Source organism: Erpetoichthys calabaricus, chromosome 13 (assembly GCF_900747795.2).
Source record: "Erpetoichthys calabaricus chromosome 13, fErpCal1.3, whole genome shotgun sequence".
NCBI classification, from domain to species: domain Eukaryota; kingdom Metazoa; phylum Chordata; class Cladistia; order Polypteriformes; family Polypteridae; genus Erpetoichthys; species Erpetoichthys calabaricus.
Genome location: NC_041406.2, coordinates 111,333,084 through 111,356,432, shown reverse-complemented (window position 1 = coordinate 111,356,432; position 23,349 = coordinate 111,333,084). Strand labels below are relative to the sequence as shown.

General features: G+C 39.2%; 1 protein-coding gene across 26 annotated transcripts in view; it reads right to left on the bottom strand.

Moving 5' to 3' along the window:
• lrrfip2 (leucine rich repeat (in FLII) interacting protein 2) overlaps window positions 1–22,667 on the bottom strand; it is a 216,545-nt gene extending 193,878 nt beyond the window's left edge. For 9 of the 26 annotated variants that reach the window (XM_051935779.1, XM_051935783.1, XM_051935776.1 and 6 more), the window contains exon 1: window positions 22,056–22,323. The gene's annotated coding sequence lies outside the window, so the exon portion shown is untranslated. Of the gene's footprint in view, window positions 1–22,055; window positions 22,325–22,367 lie in introns of those variants that run through there. The other 17 variants (XM_051935788.1, XM_051935798.1, XM_051935797.1 and 14 more) reach the window with 10 other exon arrangements.
• Between the last annotated feature and the right edge of the window lie 682 nt (window positions 22,668–23,349).

The window sequence follows — 23,349 nt, the reverse complement described above, 5'->3', positions numbered from 1 at the left end:
GTTGATCAGCACAAGCAGCCTGCTATCCCATCCTCCCCATCACCAGAGCTCATCTCCGGAAAAAGTTCTCCCAGCTCAAGTCTTCTTTATCTGCATATGACATCCTGCGAGTTGCATAGGGTAAATAATATATCATTATTTGGAACACATGCATTTCAGGTGTGTTCCGTGTCTACAACGATCGTATGACAGGAAATGCAAGAAACGCGAGAAATGTTTAACAAACACCTATAATGTGTGAAAACTGAAGTCCAAATATCAAATAAACACTTTGACAAAAGGTACACGTATAATGAAACAAATGTACTTTTATTCAAGAATATAACCGAAGAGAAAGAAATCGCGTTAGGCTACTACATGGTTACGAACACTTGAGTGGCACAGCGATAAGAACTGCTGACTTATAATCAAGAGGTACCGGGATCGAATCCGGGCATCCTCCAGAATTACCATTTTGAGTAGGAGCTGCTCTTATTGTTATTATTATACAATTAAAACATTCATTTGAATTGAGTCTGTAAGAGCCGGTTTAAATTATAGTGCTTGTAAACGTTAGCATTTTTTTTTTCATTTATTCAGTTTTATTCTCACAGTCACGTTCACACTCATACTCACCCCGATCTGACACTGCCGCTTTCAAATAAAGATGTGCTACAACAGGGGTGAACTCAGATGAGGATGAGGGTTCTACATCGGAGAAAGAGAACAGAAGCCCTCTCCGCAAGAAATGTCCACTCACATACAAGAACAACTCAGCTGCACCAGGCGTAAAGGTGAAGATGGCACCGTTTGGATGTCATCCTGCCAGTCAGTCTGCCTCACTCCTGTCCTTCAACAAAACAGCACGGGAACAGAGCTTGCCACAGAATCGTGCAAAGTCCTGTTTGTGATTATGCTTTTTGATGGTCTTTATATAAAAACATTTATATGTTACTTATATAAAAGCCAGATCGAATGTTATTTACATCGAGTTACTTACTTATCTTCCTACAGCGTAAAGTCACTAGTAGACTGCAGAGCTTCCTCTGTTTGATCGACATGGGCATGCTCACAAAGTACATGTGTACTGAAGTGACTTTACATGCAGGTGGAAGCTCCAAGCAACTGTTGTTACGGTTCTGCCTTTAAACAGAAACAGTTTCATAAGCTTGATGACCTTAGTCTCAGAAAGTCTTTCTCCTGTGAGATGACTGGGATCTTTTCCTGAATATGATCAAACACAGCTGAGTAGTGTGTGACATGGAGTGTATAATGTGTGAAGACTGAAGTCCAAATATCAAATTAACCATTTCACAAAAGGTACATGTATAATAAAACAAGTATGCTTTTATTCAAGAATATAACCGAAGACAAAGAAATCGGGTTAGGGTACTACAAGGATACAACCTCTTTAGAGGCACAGCGATAAGAACTGCTGATTTATAAACAAGAAGTACTTACTAATATTATCATATTTTAGTAGCATATATACTGCAACATTATTTAAAGTTCAGTGCACTCATGAGTAATTATGATGGCAAATGACAAGTGCAATCAGCAGACAATTTATCCATTCTGTCCCAAGTAAAATCCAGTAGCTATAACCTTCATCCAGACGGTAGTCACTAGCATGAATTATTTCTAAAGTTAAAAAGCTTCACAACAGTAAAAGTAGTATAACTATGTGATATAACCTTCTTCCAGACGGTAGTCACTAACATGAATTATTTCTAAAGTTAAAAAGCTTCACAACAGTAAAAGTAGTATAACTATGTGTTAAGTGGGTCACTTAAGGCATTGTTGGCATGTCCATTGCTATACTTCAGCATGCTTCCACTTTAGGGGCATGCAATGATCTGCTGTTGTTGCAGAACACCACCTGTTATTTACACAATATAAAACCATTTTCCCAGATTTTCAGGTAAAATACTCAGAGAAGAAATTTGACTGGTAATTTGTAGGAAACGTCTTCCTCTGAAAGTGGTGTAGCTGCCACTATGATTAGCCTACTTGAAAACTGTACAGAGAGTCGTCACATACAGACACGCAATGTGAGGGAGAGGCATGGACAACTACAGTGGTGTGAAAAACTATTTGCCCCCTTCCTGATTTCTTATTCTTTTGCATGTTTGTCACACAAAATGTTTCTGATCATCAAACACATTTAACCATTAGTCAAATATAACACAAGTAAACACAAAATGCAGTTTGTAAATGGTGGTTTTTATTATTTAGGGAGAAAAAAAAATCCAAACCTACATTGCCCTGTGTGAAAAAGTAATTGCCCCCTGAACCTAATAACTGGTTGGGCCACCCTTAGCAGCAATAACTGCAATCAAGCGTTTGCGATAACTTGCAATGAGTCTTTGACAGCGCTCTGGAGGAATTTTGGCCCACTCATCTTTGCAAAATTGTTGTAATTCAGCTTTATTTGAGGGTTTTCTAGCATGAACCGCCTTTTTAAGGTCATGCCATAGCATCTCAATTGGATTCAGGTCAGGACTTTGACTAGGCCACTCCAAAGTCTTCATTTTGTTTTTCTTCAGCCATTCAGAGGTGGATTTGCTGGTGTGTTTTGGGTCATTGTCCTGTTGCAGCACCCAAGATCGCTTCAGCTTGAGTTGACGAACAGATGGCCGGACATTCTCCTTCAGGATTTTTTGGTAGACAGTAGAATTCATGGTTCCATCTATCACAGCAAGCCTTCCAGGTCCTGAAGCAGCAAAACAACCCCAGACCATCACACTACCACCACCATATTTTACTGTTGGTATGATGTTCTTTTTCTGAAATGCTGTGTTCCTTTTACGCCAGATGTAACGGGACATTTGCCTTCCAAAAAGTTCAACTTTTGTCTCATCAGTCCACAAGGTATTTTCCCAAAAGTCTTGGCAATCATTGAGATGTTTCTTAGCAAAATTGAGACGAGCCCTAATGTTCTTTTTGCTTAACAGTGGTTTGCGTCTTGGACATCTGCCATGCAGGCCGTTTTTGCCCAGTCTCTTTCTTATGGTGGAGTCGTGAACACTGACCTTAATTGAGGCAAGTGAGGCCTGCAGTTCTTTAGACGTTGTCCTGGGGTCTTTTGTGACCTCTCGGATGAGTCGTCTCTGCGCTCTTTGGGTCATTTTGGTCGGCCGGCCACTCCTGGGAAGGTTCACCACTGTTCCATGTTTTTGCCATTTGTGAATAATGGCTCTCACTGTGGTTCGCTGGAGTCCCAAAGCTTTAGAAATGGCTTTATAACCTTTACCAGACTGATAGATCTCAATTACTTCTGTTCTCATTTGTTCCTGAATTTCTTTGGATCTTGGCATGATGTCTAGCTTTTGAGGTGCTTTTGGTCTACTTCTCTGTGTCAGGCAGCTCCTATTTAAGTGATTTCTTGATTGATAAAGGTGTGGCAGTAATCAGGCCTGGGGGTGGCTACGGAAATTGAACTCAGGTGTGATACACCACAGTTAGGTTATTTTTTAACAAGGGGGCAATTACTTTTTCACAGAGGGCCATGTAGGTTTGGATTTTTTTTCTCCCTAAATAATAAAACCATCATTTAAAAACTGCATTTTGTGTTTACTTGTGTTATATTTGACTAATGGTTAAATGTGTTTGATGATCAGAAACATTTTGTGTGACAAACATGCAAAAGAATAAGAAATCAGGAAGGGGGCAAATAGTTTTTCACACCACTGTAGCTGATTAGAAAAATATTATTTGATTAAAATTTTTAGTCTGATAGACAGACAGACAGACAGACAGAGACAGACACTTTATTAATCCCAAGGGGAAATTCACATACTCCAGCAGCACCATACTGATACAAAAAAATATATATATTAAAGAGTAATAAAAATGTAGGTAAAACCAGACAATAACTTTGAATAATGTTAACATTTACCCCCCAGGGTGGAATTGATGAGTCTCATAGTTTGGGGGAGGAACGATCTACTCAGTCTGACAGCAGTCTGTCGCTGAAGCTGCTCCTCTGTCTGGAGATGATCCTGTTCAGTGGATGCACTGGATTCTCCATGATTGACAGGAGCCTGCTGAGCGCCCATTGCTCTGCCACGGATGTCAAACTGTCCAGCTCCATGCCTACAATAGAGCCTGTCTTCCTCACCAGTTTATCCAGGCGTGAGGCGTCCTTCTTTATGCTGCCTCCCCAGCACACCACTGCGTAGAAGAGGGCATTCTCCACAACCGTCTCATAGGACATCTGCAGCATCTTACTGCAGATGTTGAAGGACGCCAGTCTTCTAAGGAAGTATAGCCGGCTCTGTCCTCTCTTGCACAGAGAATCAGTATTGGCAGTCCAGTTCAATTTATCATCCAGCTGCACTCCCAGGTATTTATAGGTCTGTACCCTCTGCACACCTTCACCTCTGATGATCACGGGGTCCAGGAGGGGCCTGGGCCTCCTAAAATCCACCACCAGCTCCTTAGTTTTGCTGGTGTTCAGGTGTAAGTGGTTTGTGTCGTACCATTTAACAAAGTCCTTGATGAGGTTCCTATACTCCTCCTCCTGCCCACTCCTGATGCATCCCACGATAGCAGTGTCGTCAGCGAACTTTTGCACGTGGCAGGACTCCCAAGTTGTATCGGAAGTCCGATGTATATAGGCTGAACAGGACTGGAGAAAGTACAGTCCCCTGCGGCGCTCCTGTGTTGCTGACCACAATGTCAGACTTGCAGTTCCCGAGACGCACATACTGAGGCCTGTTTGTAAGACAGTCCACGGTCCATGCCACTAGGTATGAATCTACTCCCATCTCTGTCAGCTTGTTCCTAAGGAGCAGAGGATGGATGTTGTTGAAGGCGCTAGAGAAGCCTAGAAACATAATTCTTACAGCACCACTGCCTCTGTCCAAGTGGGAGAGGGATCAGTGTAGCATATAGATGATGGCATCCTCCGCTCCCACCTTCTCCTGGTATGCGAACTGCAGAGGGTCGAGGGCGTGGTGTACCTGTGGCCTCAGGTGGTGAAGCAGCAGCCGCTCCATGGTCTTCATCACATGTGACGTCAGAGCAACAGGCCAGAAGTCGTTCAGCTCACTAGGACATGATACCTTTGGGACTGGGGTGATACAAGATGTTTTCCAAAGCCTCGGGACTCTCCCCTGTTCCAGGCTCAGGTTGGAGATGTGCTGTAGAGGACACCCCAGCTCCAACGCACAGGCCTTCAGCAGTCGTGGCTCCCTCTGGACCCACTGCTTTGCTGGCCCGAAGTCTCCTCAGCTCCTCACCTGAAATTGTGGGTGAGGATGTCTCTCCTATGCTGGCGTCAGCAGAAGGATGGGTGGAGGGTGCAGTACTCCAAGGTGAGAGTGGGTTAGGGTGGTCAAACCTGTCGAAGAAGTTGCAACTCTACTATTAACCTTCTCAGTGTTATGTTTACCCTAGGAAAAAGGTCAAAAATGTTGATGTTTTTTCAGCAAGAAAAAATTATTAAGTGTAAGAGAATAATGTAAATACCAAAATGTCAACATAAATACACTAAAACATGTATGTCTAGCGTCTGCTTCTGTACTGTAGCAGATTTAGTATACAACCTTCATGCGATATGTTTTGAAACAATCATCACCACAAAGTCCAATATTGCAATCGGGACAACAGAAACGTGTTTCTTTACACACTTTTTTTTTTTAATAATATTTTTCTGTTGCTTGAGCATGAGAGGGTAGAATATCAGCATCTGATACACACAATGGATGTGCCCCTTGTGTTACTGTTGGTTACCACAGCGCAAGGCTTTGTAACTTCCACATTTCTCCTAACATAAACAACTGTGAACAGCATTTATCTTGTCGTTCCACTTGATCACAATAATTTGCCTTTTTGCCATGTACCTACTTGCACCACAGTGAACCTTCAAGTGAAAGAATTCACCAAGCATATCAGAGGTTTGGTCATACAGGGCCGTATGCATCAGTTTCAGACACAGAAAATACATCTACTTTGAGAAATCAAGTACAGTTCCAAATATACTTTCTCACACAGTATCACCTCTCTCTTCTACCCATTCATCCAATTTCTTAACCCACTTATCCAGGGTCACAGGGCAGCTGGTCTCTATCACCGCAATCAGACACACAGCAGCAATAACACCTGGACAGCGTGCAAGTCCACTGCTGGATTAACACACAAGCACACACACTAGGGCCATTTTAGCAAAATCTATACATCTAACCTGCATGTCTTTTAATTGTGGGAGGAAACTGGAATACCAGGAGGAAACCCATGAGGACTTCGAGAAAACATACAATCACCATAATACAATAATACTTCTTTTCTCCAGTTTTGATGTCACTACACTGGTTACCTGTGTCATTCAGAATTGACTTTAAAATACTGCTTATGGTTTACAATGCCTTAAATAATCTCGCTCCATCTTATATATCAGAATGTCTGACACCTTATATTCCAAATCGTAACCTTAGATCCTCAAATGAGTATCTGCTTAGAAAAGAAGTGGTGCATAGATTGTCAACCCTTCATCTCACTCTAGCCGGAAGAATTAACGTTGTTAAGATGAATATTCTTCCTAAACTTCTTGTTTTATTTCAAAACATTCCAATATATATCAATAAATCATTTTTTAAACAATTAGATTCAACAATAACCTCATTCATTTGGAACTCAAAACACCCACGTATCCGAAGAGCGACCCTACAAAGACCTCAGGCAGAAGGTGGCATGGCTGTACCAAATTTTCAGTTTTATTACTGGGCAGCAAACATACAACCCATAAAAACCTGGACACAAATACATGAACATACACAGGCTTGGTCCGCAATAGAAGTAAAATCCTGTAGTACTTCTTTATACTTCCTGCTCTGCTCTCCAATAAATGCAAGTTATCGCAAATATACTAATAACCCAATTGTGCTTTACTCACTCAGAATATGGAACCAACTTAGAAAGCATTTTAAGATAGAAAATCTTTTATCCACAGCACCTCTGCAAGAGAACCACCTCTTTCAACCCTCGCAAACATATACAGTTTTTAATACCTGGAAAAGTTTTGGGATTAAAATGCTCAGAGATCTTTATATAGACAACATATTTGCATCTTTTGAACAATTACGTTCAAAATTCAACCTCCCAGCTACACATTTCTTTCACTATCTTCAAATTACAAAATTTTGTTAAACAGAAACTGCCCGATTTTCCTCACCTCGTACCCTCCACAATGCTGGAAAAAATACTGCTCAATTTCGAGGAATTAAACACCATTTCCGCATTATATAAAATCTTATTAGAGTCCCTACCTTTCAAAGATCCAAGAGGATATTGGGAAGAAGATCTCTTAATCAATATATCAGAAAAGGAGTGGAAGGTAGCAAAGCAGAGAATGCACTCGAGCTCCATATGCGGAAAGCATAGAATTATTCAACTAAAAATTATATATTGAGCTCATCTGTCTCGCTTAAAACTGTCCAAAATGTTTCCAGGGCAAGATCCAACCTGCGAACGCTGCAACCAGGCTCCTGCCTCACTGGGTCACTTGTTCTGGGCCTGCACCAAATTAACATCATTTTGGACCAAAATTTTTAAGTGCCTCTCAGACAGCCTTGGTATCACAATTCCTCCTAACCCATTAACAGCTGTGTTTGGTGTTCTTCCAGACGGACTTGAAGTGGAGAAGGACAAGCAAGCGGTGATTGCATTCACTACACTTTTGGCATGCAGACTTATTCTGTTAAATTGGAAGAATCCTAACTCTCCTCTGATAAGTCAGTGGAAAACCGATGTTTTATATTATTTGAAATTGGAAAAAATCAAATTCTCAGTTAGAGGATCTGTACAAAATGTTTTCAAAACCTGGCAGGATCTAATCAATATTATTTTAGAATAGGAGAAACAACTATTACCGCATTTAATTCCCTTCTCCATTTCTTATTTACCTATATATATTTCTCCCTTTCTTTTGTTCATTGTTGCCTTATTAAAAAGCCCTAAGCAATTCTCCTTTGGCTAAGCTCTCCTTCTCAGGGGTGGGGTCTGATTTGTCTTCAATTTTGTTTTGTTAAAAATTGATCTATTTGTATGGAATGATTACAATAAAAATTAATAAATAAATAAAAAAAAAAAGAAGAAGTGGTGAGGCAGCCTTCTGCTGTTATGCACCTAAAATCTGGAATAGCTTGCCAAGAGGAATTCACCAGGCTAATACAGTGGAGCACTTTAAAAACTGCTAAAAACACATTACTTTAACATGGCTTTCTCATAACTTCATTTAAGTTTAATCCTGATGCTCTGTATATTCAATTAATTCTCATAACTATTCATGGTGGCTCTAAAATCCGTACTAACCCCTACTCTCTCTTCCGTTTCTTTACCCGGTTTTCTGTGGTGGCGACCTACGCCACTACCACCTAATCAAAGCACCATGATGTTCCTACATTGATGGATTAAAAGCCAGAAGTCTACATGACCACCATCATCAAGTCCTTCCATGAGAACCCTAAATACAAAGAGGACTGTTCATTTATGTTAGGTAGAATGCCCAGAGGGGGCTGGGCGGTCTCATGGTCTGGAACCCCTGCAGATTTTATTTTTTTTCTCCAGCCATCTGGAGTTTTTTTGTTTTTTCTGTCCTCCCTGGCCATCGGACCTTACTTTTATTCTATGTTAATTAGTGTTGTCTTATTTTACTTATTACTTTGTCTTTTTTTTCTCTTTTATTCATCATGTAAAGCACTTTGAGCTACATTATTTGCATGAAAATGTGCTATATAAATAAATGTGGTTGTTGTTTTTTAAGAGGGAAAAGAGAGAAAAAAAAAAGACTTTTGCTTTTCAAATTTCATATATAAAATTCTTCAATTAAAATTAAAATGCAGAAAACATTCATATAATTTACTTAAATTATTTGGGAAAAATTAGTTGTTTGATTAATTAATACAATAGTCAATAAAAGAATTGTTTACAAATATAAATCGTTAGAGGCAGCCACTGTCTGTTTCTCTCTGAATATTAATGCCCTTTAAAGTATGAAACAACCTCCCTTCAGTGCCTGTACGCTACCAACACAAAGATATGCCAAAAACAGGCTTATTTAATGATAAACAATGTACAGCAACACTGCACTCTAATTTCACTTTCGATTTTCACAGGTCACAGGAAATGCCTCCAAAACTGACATAAGCTGGGAACAACATATGGCTATCTAAAGCTCTTCCAAACTTGAACACTATTTCATGGCATCAGAAATCCCCTTTCTCACCATGGTGATAATGCCTCACACAAATATTAACACCTGCAATGGATTCTATTTTATTAAGATTCCTGAGAGTCACCTTAAAATCAAATAAGAATTCATTATATGCTGTTAACATATTCATATGAATTCTTCACATACATCCTGGCACAAGATTAACACTATAGAGCCACATTTCATAATTCTGCTTGACACAGTCTACCCTAGTCAAACTGACTGTCTCGGCTAGAAGTAAAGCAGACAGCTAAATACTTGAAACCAAAAATACTGCTTAGGAAAGAAGTGACATGGTTTTCTCTCATGCTCAGTGACATAAGTAAAGAAATCTTACCACATATTTAAAATAGCATAAACCAGTCAGTAAGTTGCATCATTGCATTATATAGAGTATATGGAGCAGGGCATCCACAACACAAAATTGTTCATTTTAAATAAAGACAACACTTTAAAATCGGGGGCTAAGAAGGTGTATAAAGTAAATTACTGTAAAATCACAAATTATATAAAAAATAACTAATGGGACAACCTACTGTATTTCATTATTAAATTTTAGTTACAAATTTAGGTTTCAAACCCAAAATGAATAATTCAAGTATATTCAATCAACTCCACGTTAATTCTGAAAACTTTTTTTTTTTTTTAGATCACCAATGTACAGTATATTTGTACATTTTCAGAATGTTCATATTTTTATTTGGATAACTTCTATTGTCATCTATGAAACTGACACATTTCAGTTTAATAAGAAAAAGTTGCCATATCCTTTTTAAATGTGGGCTTATATAGAGGACAGGTTTAGTTCAGGTATAACACTTCTCTACCAGTGAACTGGAAAACCTGCTGGAGTGGTAAAGGATGTTTTCATCCCTTAAGCTTGATGCTATTGGATATTTCCTCTGGAAGTTAAACACAGCACTTAATGACTGCAATTTTGTACATCAAATGAAGACAATGTCTTGCATTTATGTGCACAATGACTGGTGTATTAACAGAAGAGTCATAGACAGACATTGTTCCCTTGACTTCTGTCAATCATTCGCAAACCGTTCTTTTTACCAAGAGAGATAACTGTGACTACTGTTTGCATTCCGCCAGATGCAAATGTTAGTATGGCTCTTAACATCCTTTATACTAAAATAAATAAACAGCAGCAGGCTTATCCCGATGGAGGTCATATAATTGCTGGTGACTTTAATCAAGCATGTTTAAAGACTGTACTTCCTGAATTAACCCAGTTTTTGAAGTGCTCCACTTGGGGGGAAAATACACTCAATCATGTGTATTCAAATACAAAACATGCTTATAAAACCACACCCCTCCCCTACTTAGGTCAGTCGATCATCTTTTATTGCTACTCATCCCAGCATACACACCCCTCAGAAGGAGGACAAAACCAGTTACAAACACTTGGCCTGAGAGTGCTCTCATTCAGCTAAAGGACTGTTTTGCACAAACAGATTGGGATGTATTCAAACAACAGAAACAGTTGTATTCTACTGTACATCAAGAGTTGTGCTGATAATGTCACCATCATAAAGAGGATCTGGGAGTTTCCAAATCAGAAACCCTAGATGATAAAAGTAGTCCAGACACTCCTCAAAAAATGTAAAACTGCATTCACATCAGGTGACAGGGTGTACAGCCAGAGCTGACCCGAGGAAAGGTATCAAAGAAGCCTATAAGAGGAAAATAAAAGACCACCTCACAGAAGACAACCCTCGCCGGGTGTGGCAAGGAATTCAACACATTACAAATCACAAGGGCAGCAACTCCAGTGCCTCGCTAGTGGAGGAATTGAACCTTTTCTTTGCCAAATTTGAGGTAAGGAGCCCCAACATGACTACACTGACCACACCAGCCTCCAGAATCCACACACTCATTCTGTAAGAGCCAGAGGTGAGATGTGTGCTCAGAACCCAAGAAAGGCCACTGGCCCTGAGTACCTGGGAAGATATTCAAAGCATGCACTGACCAGCTTTCCGGGATCTTCACGAAGATTTTTTAATCTCTCTCTGGCATCCGCCATTATTCCACCATACCTAAAATCATCAGGAATTATTCCCATCCCTAAAACAATAGCCACCGAGAGCTTAAATGATTATACAGTGGTGTGAAAAACTATTTGCCCCCTTCCTGATTTCTTATTCTTTTGCATGTTTGTCACACAAAATGTTTCTGATTATCAAACACATTTAACCATTAGTCAAATATAACACAAGTAAACACAAAATGCAGTTTTTAAATGATGGTTTTTATTATTTAGGGAGAAAAAAAATCCAAACCTACATGGCCCTGTGTGAAAAAGTAATTGCCCCCTTGTTAAAAAATAACCTAACTGTGGTGTATCACACCTGAGTTCAATTTCCGTAGCCACCCCCAGGCCTGATTACTGCCACACCTGTTTCAATCAAGAAATCACTTAAATAGGAGCTGCCTGACACAGAGAAGTAGACCAAAAGCACCTCAAAAGCTAGACATCATGCCAAGATCCAAAGAAATTCAGGAACAAATGAGAACAGAAGTAATTGAGATCTATCAGTCTGGTAAAGGTTATAAAGCCATTTCTAAAGCTTTGGGACTCCAGCGAACCACAGTGAGAGCCATTATCCACAAATGGCAAAAACATGGAACAGTGGTGAACCTTCCCAGGAGTGGCCGGCCGACCAAAATGACCCCAAGAGCGCAGAGACGACTCATCCGAGAGGTCACAAAAGACCCCAGGACAACGTCTAAAGAACTGCAGGCCTCACTTGCCTCAATTAAGGTCAGTGTTCACGACTCCACCATAAGAAAGAGACTGGGCAAAAACGGCCTGCATGCAGATTTCCAAGACGCAAACCACTGTTAAGCAAAAAGAACATTAGGGCTCGTCTCAATTTTGCTAAGAAACATCTCAATGATTGCCAAGACTTTTGGGAAAATACCTTGTGGACTGATGAGACAAAAGTTGAACATTTTTGGAAGGCAAATGTCCCGTTACATCTGGCGTAAAAGGAACACAGCATTTCAGAAAAAGAACATCATACCAACAGTAAAATATGGTGGTGGTAGTGTGATGGTCTGGGGTTGTTTTGCTGCTTCAGGACCTGGAAGGCTTGCTGTGATAGATGGAACCATGAATTCTACTGTCTACCAAAAAATCCTGAAGGAGAATGTCCGGCCATCTGTTCGTCAACTCAAGCTGAAGCGATCTTGGGTGCTGCAACAGGACAATGACCCAAAACACACCAGCAAATCCACCTCTGAATGGCTGAAGAAAAACAAAATGAAGACTTTGGAGTGGCCTAGTCAAAGTCCTGACCTGAATCCAATTGAGATGCTATGGCATGACCTTAAAAAGGCGGTTCATGCTAGAAAACCCTCAAATAAAGCTGAATTACAACAATTTTGCACAGATGAGTGGGCCAAAATTCCTCTAGAGCGCTGTAAAAGACTCATTGCAAGTTATCGCAAACGCTTGATTGCAGTTATTGCTGCTAAGGGTGGCCCAACCAGTTATTAGGTTCAGGGGGCAATTACTTTTTCACACAGGGCCATGTAGGTTTGGATTTTTTTTTCTCCCTAAATAATAAAAACCACCATTTACAAACTGCATTTTGTGTTTACTTGTGATATATTTGACTAATGGTTAAATGTGTTTGATGATCAGAAACATTTTGTGTGACAAACATGCAAAAGAATAAGAAATCAGGAAGGGGGCAAATAGTTTTTCACACCACTGTAAGCCCTTTGCACTCATGTCAGTAGTAATGAAGCATTTCGTAAGATTGGTCTAACAGCATATTAAATCCTACCTCCCATCTACTTTTGACCAGAATCAGTTTGCTTACAGGTCAAGCAGGTCCACAGAAGATGCTATTGCTACCATTCTACATACTGCATTGAGCCATGTAGACCAAAGATAGAGTTATGCAAGACTGCTCTTGGTAGACTACAGTTCAGCATTTAACACAATAATCCTCAACATACTGGTAAACAAGCTGACAGACTTAGGCCTCCCATCCTGTACCTGCACCTGGACAAAAGACTTCCTGACAAACTGCCCATAAAGGATTAAACTTGACCCTCATCTTGTGTTCCCTTTTGCTCAGCACAGGATCTCCTCAAGGCTATGTGTTGACTCCACTGCTTTACTCATTGTAGACATATGACTGTACGCCAATCCATCCCCCAAATACTATAATTAAATTTGCAGATGACACCACTGTAATAGGGCTCATATTATAAGGAGATGAGTCGGCCTACAGAGACAAGGTCCAGAGACTGACAGAATGGCGTTCAGTGAGTAACATAACACTTAACACCACATAAACAAAGGAATACATTCTGGACTTCAGAAAGCATAGCAAAGAAACAGTTCCTCTTTACATCACTGAGACCATGTGGAAAGGGTGCAGACCTTCAAATTCTTTAGAACCCAAATTTTAGAGAACCTTTCTTGGTCTGAGAACATCACAGCAATGGTCAAAAAAGTGAAACTTAGTCTGCACTTTCTGAGAGTGCTCAGGAAAAACAACTTGGAGCAAAAACTATTGGTGGTTTTGTACTGTTCAACCATCAAGTACATCCTGACATACTACAGTATGGTACACCAGATGCATGGCAACAGGCAAGAAGGCTCTCCAGAGTCATGAACACAGCACAAAAAGTCACAGGTTGTTGTCAGCCCTCCCTGGAAGATATTGCCTGCTCTCATAATCTAACCAGAGACACAAACATCATTAAGGATCCTTCACACCCTTGGTCACCACCTGCTTGAACTGTTGCCATCAGGTTAGCATTATAGATCTTTGAAAGTACAGACTGAGAGATTCAGAAACAGTTTCTTTCCAATGGTCATAAATAAGCAAATAAAGGAGGTTTAAATATTTTTTTTGTCAGTGCTAGAAAATAGACTCATACACACTCACGTTGCTCTCGTACAGCTACTTCCCAGTTGAATGGTATTATTATACTGTATTACTATTGGTTCCATTTATATTTTATCTCATTTGTTTTTAAATGTATTTTACATATTGCTTTTTGTCCTTGCTTGTATTATGTGTTGTTGCATTGGTTGTGTTTTCATGAAAATCGTGTTGTTTTTGCTTTGTAACCATTTGGAGAGGTGCTCAAAATTTCATTTTAATTATTTTATAATGACAATAAAGGCTTTCAATTCAATTTAGGTATTATCTATCCACCAGTAACATCGCGAATACACTTGACTTGAGCATTCATAGTTTTAATCCTTTCTCTGTACGTTTAGCATTCATTTGCTCTGAGGTTGATGTGCTTGCTGCTTCCTGAGCAGCTCTTCTTTTCTCCACCTAGCCCGCTTCTTCTCTTCTTTCGTCAGCATCTTTTTGCATTAAAACTGATTACGCCTGTGTTTTGTGTTACAATTACTTAGTATTTTTTCTTTAATTTTTCACTTAAGCTGGCACTCAAGTCTTCAATCTACATCAAGAATAATTTAAGATATGAAGAGGTAGAGGAAGTGACAGCGAAGATGGTAGGGATGAGAACAGCGCCTGTACGCATGTGCCACAAGGCTGCCCTACTGGTCGCTGCAGAGAGTTGATTCTACATTAAAATAAAAATAAAAAGAGGAATAACCGTGGAGGTCAATCATCACCCCAAAAGCGGATAGTAAACGTCACGTAGTATATGTGTAACAAATTTCAGGTCAATAGTTCAAACGGTTTGCGAACTACAGGGACCTCATGTATAACGCCGTGCGTAGAACTCACACTATAACATGGTGTAAGCACAAAAGCGGGAATGTGCGTACGCACACAAAAATCCAGATGCAGGAATCTGTACGTACGTAAACTTTCACGTTCTTCCACTACATAAATCCCGATCAGCGTGAAAAGTAACGCACGTGCATGCGCCTTCTGTACCGCCCCAACTCCTCCCAGAATTACGCCTCTTTGAATATGCAAATCGATATAAATAGCCTTCTGTGAAAAGACAATGGGAAAAGCACGGGAGAAAATATAAGAATTTCAGCGAATACCAAGTGGAGGCAAAGGAAAAACATACTATTTGTTGGTTTAAACAGTGGTATAATCAACAAAAGGAAGTTGATCGAGTGACAGAGTGTCAGAGAAACTCGAAGGCTCAACTTCACAAAGTCGCATAGTGCCCGAAATAAAAAAGAAATCACATATCAAAGTCGCCGTGAAAAGACGAGTCATAGCCCACCGTCTGAGTGTCATATGAAAGCTTATTAGGGTACAGACAAAAAAAAGGCACACAGTGGGGAAAAAAGCACGAAATGTCAACTTTAATCTCGAAATTTCCACTTTAATCACGTAGTTTACTTTGCCATTAAAGTAGAACATCATAAACTTCATCTTAAAATCGTTTAATTTACTAGTTTCTCAAATCCCATTGTAACTAAAGTGGCATGTTAAATGCTTTGTTCTGTATTTGATCTTCTATGTGCTCTGTGTGTATGAATCACTACCTGCTTTTTAAACGGGCTTTCTCTTTCTCCGACAGGAAACATAATCCATTACATTCGTGATATTACAGCTCTCTGAATAATTAAAATACTGAGATGTACACGTGATATCTTTTTCATGATGATAGGAATGAAAGCATGTTATTAAACATGGGAACAGGGTGGCGCAGTGCTTGTTCATGTCTCACGCAAGAGGCTTGCTGCGCGACCTTCAATGAAATAATTTATCACAGCAGTACTGTCTCTTTCAAACGTACTAACCTCCAATTCCTGTCCTTACTTTTCTTTCTCCAAAAACCCAATTGCCACACAATAAGCTATGTAATAGACGTGAAGCCATCTGTAAGCTTAGAACTTCGATTCTTCAAAACCTTTAAGGAACATTGAAATATGTTAGTAGTACGTGTTTAATTATTATATCCGTCTATCTTTCCAGTGTCGCGTCAGCACCAGCAAGAATACAGCGCAAGGCAGGAACAATTACTGAACTAGCTAGCGCTGCGGCACCGTGTCCTCACATGTTTAATTATTAACAATACAGATTATTTAAATGAAGTTAACATTTTATCTGTATAATAAAATCAACATGTTTTGCTGCATTTCGTCTTAAAAATGAATACCGTCATCATATGTAAATACTCGCTTTATAAAGTGGCACAGGTTGTGCAATATTATAACTGTAGTGCAAGTTTACAGTGGGGTAATTGTACTTATAAGTACAAACAGTTGTACAAGGAGCACTTGATGGACTGATTTAGTGCGTTTATAGTTCTTGGGATGAAACTGTTTCTAAACCGCGAAGTCCATACAGGGACTAAAGCGTTTTGCTGTGGCTCAGGCAGCATCTGCTTCATGCTGTGTACCGATAATTCTCTTTCCGATCAGCTGCTGCTGTGATTTCCCACTCAGATACAGTGATATAAATACTCCGAGTGGTGCAGTGAGAGTAATGTGGAAAAAGATGATCTGCTGTTACAACCCTTAACAGGAGCAGCTGAAAGAAGAAGAAGATGCAGTGAGAGTTACAACGCTAAAGCAGTTATGGTATTTGGAATACTATGGCTATTCCCTGGACCATTATATTGCTACAGGTTAATTACATCAGATGCATTACACTAATAAACAATATGCAGTTAATTTCAGTGTATTTATAAAGCCGCGCCAGGAATGTGGATCTAAGAAAGAAAGGGTGATCACACAGGAACAGTAGCACTGCTTTGACGCTGGGTGCCGCCAGTCTGCAAAACCGGGCGGATAAATTGCGTACGCCAAGGTATAGGTATGAGTTACCATGGAAATGTGCGTGGCTTTACGCCAAGTTTAGGTTTTATACATCGCGATTTGAGAGTGGAAACGTTCGTATGCAACATTTCTGTGCGTGCGCACCGTTAATACATGAGGCCCCAGGTGATTTTGAAATCCTGAACAGACAAACGGACAGCCACGGTAGCATATGTTACCGGCAATATGTAAAAACCGGCATTCTATAGAATACCTAGGCAATGTATACAATGCCCGAAATAGGACGTCAAAGTATGAAATACATCGCATTTCATACATTTCCTGGGCATTCTATACAATACCTAAACGGCAGACCAGCAGAGTGTAGAATAAGCTTATTCTCGCCAGAACATTTCGTCAGTGGCGCCTGGATCTTTGTTCGTCCGTGTGGAAGTATGTGTGCTTGCTGTGCTGCAGCAGAAACTGTTCCATATATTGTGATGGGTGAAGTACCGCTACAGAAGCTGACCCATATTGTGCTGTGTGAAGATGGGAGAAGAGAATGTAGTGTACGGGCAAGAATCACGACATGCTGACATGCGACAACGGTTCTACAAAGATCTATCCCAAATGCGAGCTAATGCTGCTAAAAATTGTGTTTTTCTAACGGAAGCCACTTACGAGAAGTTAGTGAATGATGTAACAAAGGCTAAAATGACTACTAAGAAGGAACCACGGGACTATTGGCTGCTGAAACGCTACGATGTGATGATGGTAGAGAACAAAAGCAAGTTGATTTATCCTGTTAAATAAGGCATCGGTGCTATCCAGTTTTACGTCAGAGATTCTGAATTATTTGACATACTTCACGACGCTCATTTGGCCAGTGGCCATGGAGGATGAGACAGAATGTTGAAAGAGCTTGCACCCAAATACAAGAACATTACCTGTCATGACACTGAACTGTATATTCACCTTTGTGAGCCATGCCAGAAGAAACAAAAAGGTATTAAAAAAAAAAAAAAAAAAAAAAAAAAAAAAAAGGATTCGTGAGGTGTATGTGCAAGACTAAGTGCCAAAACAACAAATGCCTTTGCGTAAAAAAAAAAAATTAAGTGCAATTCAAAATGCCATTCTAGCCTTTCTTGCTGCAACAAATAGTAGGCTAAGTAATGACACTTCTGATTCTTTTGTTCTCCCAGTAAGCATATCCTGTAGTTCATTTTGTATTTCTTCTTTCATTTTTAGACATTTTGTTATTAAAGACCTTTCCAATCTGGACATTTCACACTTGGCGTAAAATAGTACTTGTCATTCTTTATAATGCCTAGGCATTGTATGCAATGCCTAGGAAAAGTATGTAACAACGCAGATATTTCATACTTTGCCTAAAAACGGCAGGCATTGTATACATTGCCTAGGTATTCTATACAATACCTGCTTTTCATACATTGCCGATAACATATATAAAAAGATTAATATTTGACAAAATGTCAAACATTAACTACTCTTCTGTGACACTGCAAAGTTTCTTCTTTCTTTTCATTTTTAATTGATTGAAATGCATATACTGATGAAATTAATAAGTAAATTTATTTGGTACTGACAAGTAAACTTTACTATATTTTACTTTTTTAACAATAATATCATAATCTTCCAAAGATGTGAATGTTTCACTTTATGAAAAAGTAAACTAATGGATCTTTTACTAGTGTTTTGTGTTTCACATTGAGACATACAATTAGTCACTGAAATTTTTAACCCACAATTCTATCTGTCTGAATATGTTCATACTAGACAAAAAACCAGTTTCAACAACATAAGATGAAATGGGCACGAGTTTGTGTCAGTAGTGTATGAAGAACAAATGATAAGTAAGAAATAAATAAGAACGTGATGTAAGTAATGATAATTAACTAAGAGGTTTGGGATATGTATGACTTTATCACGGCAAAAAATAACTGTACACTTAAAAAAGACATGCTATCTATGACAACGTTTTTTGTTTGTATACTGGAGGCCTGTCAGTATGCAACTAAAGCTGTAAAATCTCTCTGTAGACTACATTTTTTGTGAAGACACTCTCACTGTTTGGTAGTAATTTCCCTTGATGTGGCCTATCTTTAACTTGCACCTTCACATTATTTGCCCGCTGAAAGTACTTAATAATAATTTGTTCTTACGTATTATTTTGAGTGTTAGGGTTGGCTGTGATCGGGGCTAATATCCAACGCCTGGGCGGAAGGATTTGGGATTTCAGAATAATAATCCCGAAATGCGTAGGCTAAATCCGCCGCCTGCCGTGATGAAGCAAATTATCTCTTTAGAGGCATTTGTATAAGTTGGAAGTGAGACAAACTTTGAAATGTTTAAGTCATGAATGTACCTGTTGAAGACAGTTGTATAATGTGTAGGCTAAATCCGCCACCTGCAGCAATGTTGGGGTTGGATTTCAGTCTCGTAAGGTTTTTCGGGCAGCGGCGCAGAAGGCGACTGCACATTCGGCTTCGGACGGACGTCAGTGAGTGCGCAGAAGGCGACTGCGCATTCAGCTTCGGATGGACGTGAGTGAGTGAGTGAGGAGGCAGACGAATTATGTATTTAGATTTCAATATAAAATTTTCTAAACAAATAATTAGTTTATTTGACAGCCCCAGTTAACCACATTCCCTTTGGAGAGAAACACTACAGAGGCCATATATTCCTCAAACCAAAAAAATTCTGTGATTTTCATCTGTAACTCATTTACCCTATAAAATATCCAAAAGAAAAACTGGGCTGCAAATGATTAATTAATAAATAACAAATAGATGTCAGAAAATTTGAACAACCATTATTTTATGTAGAGTAATAGAATAACAGATTCTTATGCATTTAGACAAGCAATAATAAGAGAATACATTAGCAGTACTGTCACATGTACACAATACATGTAATAGCACATTGCATCATATATTAGTAAAGTAAGGTACTTGTGTACTAAACGGACGGCTAGTACCCTTTTCTATTATCGTGACGCAAATCGGATTTTAATTTTTAAGTTTAGGCACCCAAAGGAGACATTAACATTAGGGACCTATAGGCAACTATGCTCCACCCCCATTAACTTTAAGGTTTGTATTTGTGGTTGGGGTAGGTCAGTCTAATAATTGAAACTCCAAAAATTAAGCAACCAGGGCGGCAGCCCCACCGATTTGCGTAACGATAATAGTACCGTCCGTTTTGTACACAAGTACCTAAAATAATAAACTTTAAGGTGGTCTTATTTTTCAACTCTCTTCCCTTATAATGCATTACAAATGCTGCATCCAATGGAAATATTTTATCTAAATAGCATACTTTAATTAAAGTGCTCTAATATTTAGAACTTAGTAGTGTATATAATTCTATGTAAACTATAAAATGAAAAAAAATTCAATTCATTAAAAAAAAATGTCACGATTACAGCAGCAAGCGAGAACAATCAATGCAGTTATTTGATAAGTTATACATTTCTGATTTTAAGAAAATATTCTAATGAAGAAGCCACATTCTTAAAATAAATTGCTGACTACATACTAATAGAAGTGAGACCTGGATTAATATTAATTCCATCTTTTAATAACTGGCATGCTGAAATTTAAAAATACCCATTCATACTTACAATAGAGACTATATATAAATAACTCACAATACAGACAGAACTGAAAAAAAAAAGTTACAAATAAATATCAAGACCTACGAGTATATAAATATTCTTTCATTTTCATTCATTCATTTTTCCAGTAAAAATCAAATGATTTAAAATATTTGGAACCAAAAAAAATACACTTAAGAACATGATTCTACATTTAGCTTTTTATATTTATGTAACAGTTCTCTAGAATGAACATGCAGCTAAAAAGAAGGTCTGCCACAAACTAGTATTGCTCACAGTTCCTGCACTCTGTGCTCCAAAATGCTGGGCAAACAGCTGCACCAGATCACCATTTCGCAGAAGTGGGGGTAGTTAAAAAGTTTGCATTTGGGACAAACATGAATGTACAAATTCATGCTTCTTAGTTTTTTCGTTATTGCTGCCTTTTAAATATCTCTCTCACACACACACACACAAATAGGATAGAAAAGCTTTTACATGTGTGCTGGATATATCTACAGTACATTTTCAAGAACATGGGGACTAAGCAAACTAAGCGTTTAAATTCTATAAACAAGGCCACTAAATGAACCATTTTACATACATACATACATTTCTTATTAATAGTGCCAACACTGGATACATGTTTTAGTCTGTTAAAGTTAGTAAAAGTAGCTGTGAACTAGGTTTTACTCATTCCATACATATTTATAATGTGCAGCTTGCATTACCTTCTTTTTGCTTAGAGATTCAGGGGCATATTTAGTTTGACCAAGGGCTCCCCACTTTATGCATACTTTATATACTGCATTAATTTACTCATTTCCTGGGCCATTTAATTCCAAAGCAAAAGAGCCGATGTATATTCTGGTGGCACTAAACGAATGACAGGAACAAACCCACGAAAGGGTATCAGTCAATGGCAGTACACATGTATTCATGCGTACACCCCCAGTTGGGCAATTCTGAGTCACCAACCAATTATTCATAACCCGCACATCTCCTCGAATATGGGAAAATATGTAAACCTTTACACTGATGGTGGGCAGTTCAGGAGTTGAACCAGTGCCTTTAAAGCTTTGCCACGGTAGTTTTATCTGCTGTACCAACCTGCCTAATCCAAAAAAAAAAAACGTGCCAGCAAAACAAAGCAACGTAATGATGGAAGGTCATATGAAAGTGACTGAAGGACGAGCTTAAAATCACTCTTATATATTGGCCATGACAAAGTAACCGAAGTCTAAAATAAATTGTAAACAGCAAATGAAGTTTGTGAATGGCTGTATTAAACGCAACGCCCACAACTTCAAAAAACGAAGCCCCTTCCAGACATTATTGTAGTACTGCAATAACTGCTGTCGTGATTGACTGCAGAGCACCGTGACCAAATACTGGAAGATAAGTCTGCATAAAATTAATGAATGTCGTTCAGATGCATACGGACTGATTTGCCCAGACTTAGACGTAACAAGCTTTTTAACTCCGTTATCGATGAACTAATGGGGAATAACTATAAATCAAAAAAACACTGAAGACTTTTATTCTATAAAACAGAACTGTTCACTTACTTTCATAAGAATATGACTAAACGCATCATTATGACATGACACATAACGAAGCCGGGTGGCAAATCTTCTTCGGAAGTGGCAGGCGTGTTCAGTACCCGTCATCCGCCACGCGGCTCCGAGCCAGTCGCACCGCCAAGTGGAGGCTCCGAACCAGCCACACCGTTAAGAAAAAACGCGGCCCCCTGGAAACGAAAGCGCGTCGCTCGTACGGATCTCGCTGACGCCAAGAAAAGTGTCACGGTGGTTTGCTAATTGTAACGTGCCAACAAGTCAAGGCCAACAAAAATGTCAAAATGATCAAAAAACGGTTACCTCTCGGCAAGCGAAGGGACAGAGAAGAAGCGAGGAGGCCAGCCCCCAGCCGTTCAGCAGTGACAGCCCGGCTTCACGAAACAGAGTCCGCAAACAGCAACGCCTCTTTTTTCACTCCTGCAGCCCTTGAATATCTATTCTATCACCAACTCCTGAGTGTTTTTTCAGTTATTCTGGCAACTGTAAAAACAGTCCTTCTTGTTAATGCTGACAACCACCGTGTTGTTATTTCGGAGTTCGCAACTCCACTCTTGTCTTGCCAACCTCTTCGGAGGTGACCCGGATGTGCGCGTGCACGTACAAAACGGCGCGCGGTCGCAGAAGAGGTGGAGTCCTGAGCTATGCTTTGCGCTCTTGGGACGGTCGTATGATTTTGAGTGCCCTGTCTCAGTCTGACTTTTTTTTTATTACTGGTTTTACCCTAAGCAAACTTAAAGATTCAGCGAACCAGTTAACAAACGGATTCAGTCATTCATGCCTAACCATACATAATGGGCTCACGGGCGGAGATGAATGCATTTTTGTCCCAATGCTGTGTTCATAATAGCTGAAGCAATCTTATCACTTGAAAATTCCATTGTCTGAAACAATGTGTATTTGTGAATCGAAAAACTATGCGATCATTGAAAAATAATGTTGGTATAGGAAACCATAACCATTATTTACAGTAAAAATTAAAAGGCATTCTCTATTGCTAATCAAATACACTTGCTGAATGGTCCTAAATGTTTTAGACTTGGTGTCAAGTTGGAAGTGAATGCATTCATCCTTGACAAGAGTAAAGCAAAGTAAGAGAGGAAAACTTAAGAAAGTTGGGAGCACCTTCAAAGAGTGTGAATGTTCCTTCTCCCATTTCTAAAATTATATACTTTTGTTGTGCTACAAATAATTAAAAGTGCAGAAAGCATATTGCTGACATATTCATATTACTGTATTCAGATGGAATAATTTTGGCCGAGGCATTTATGAGAAAATGATTACT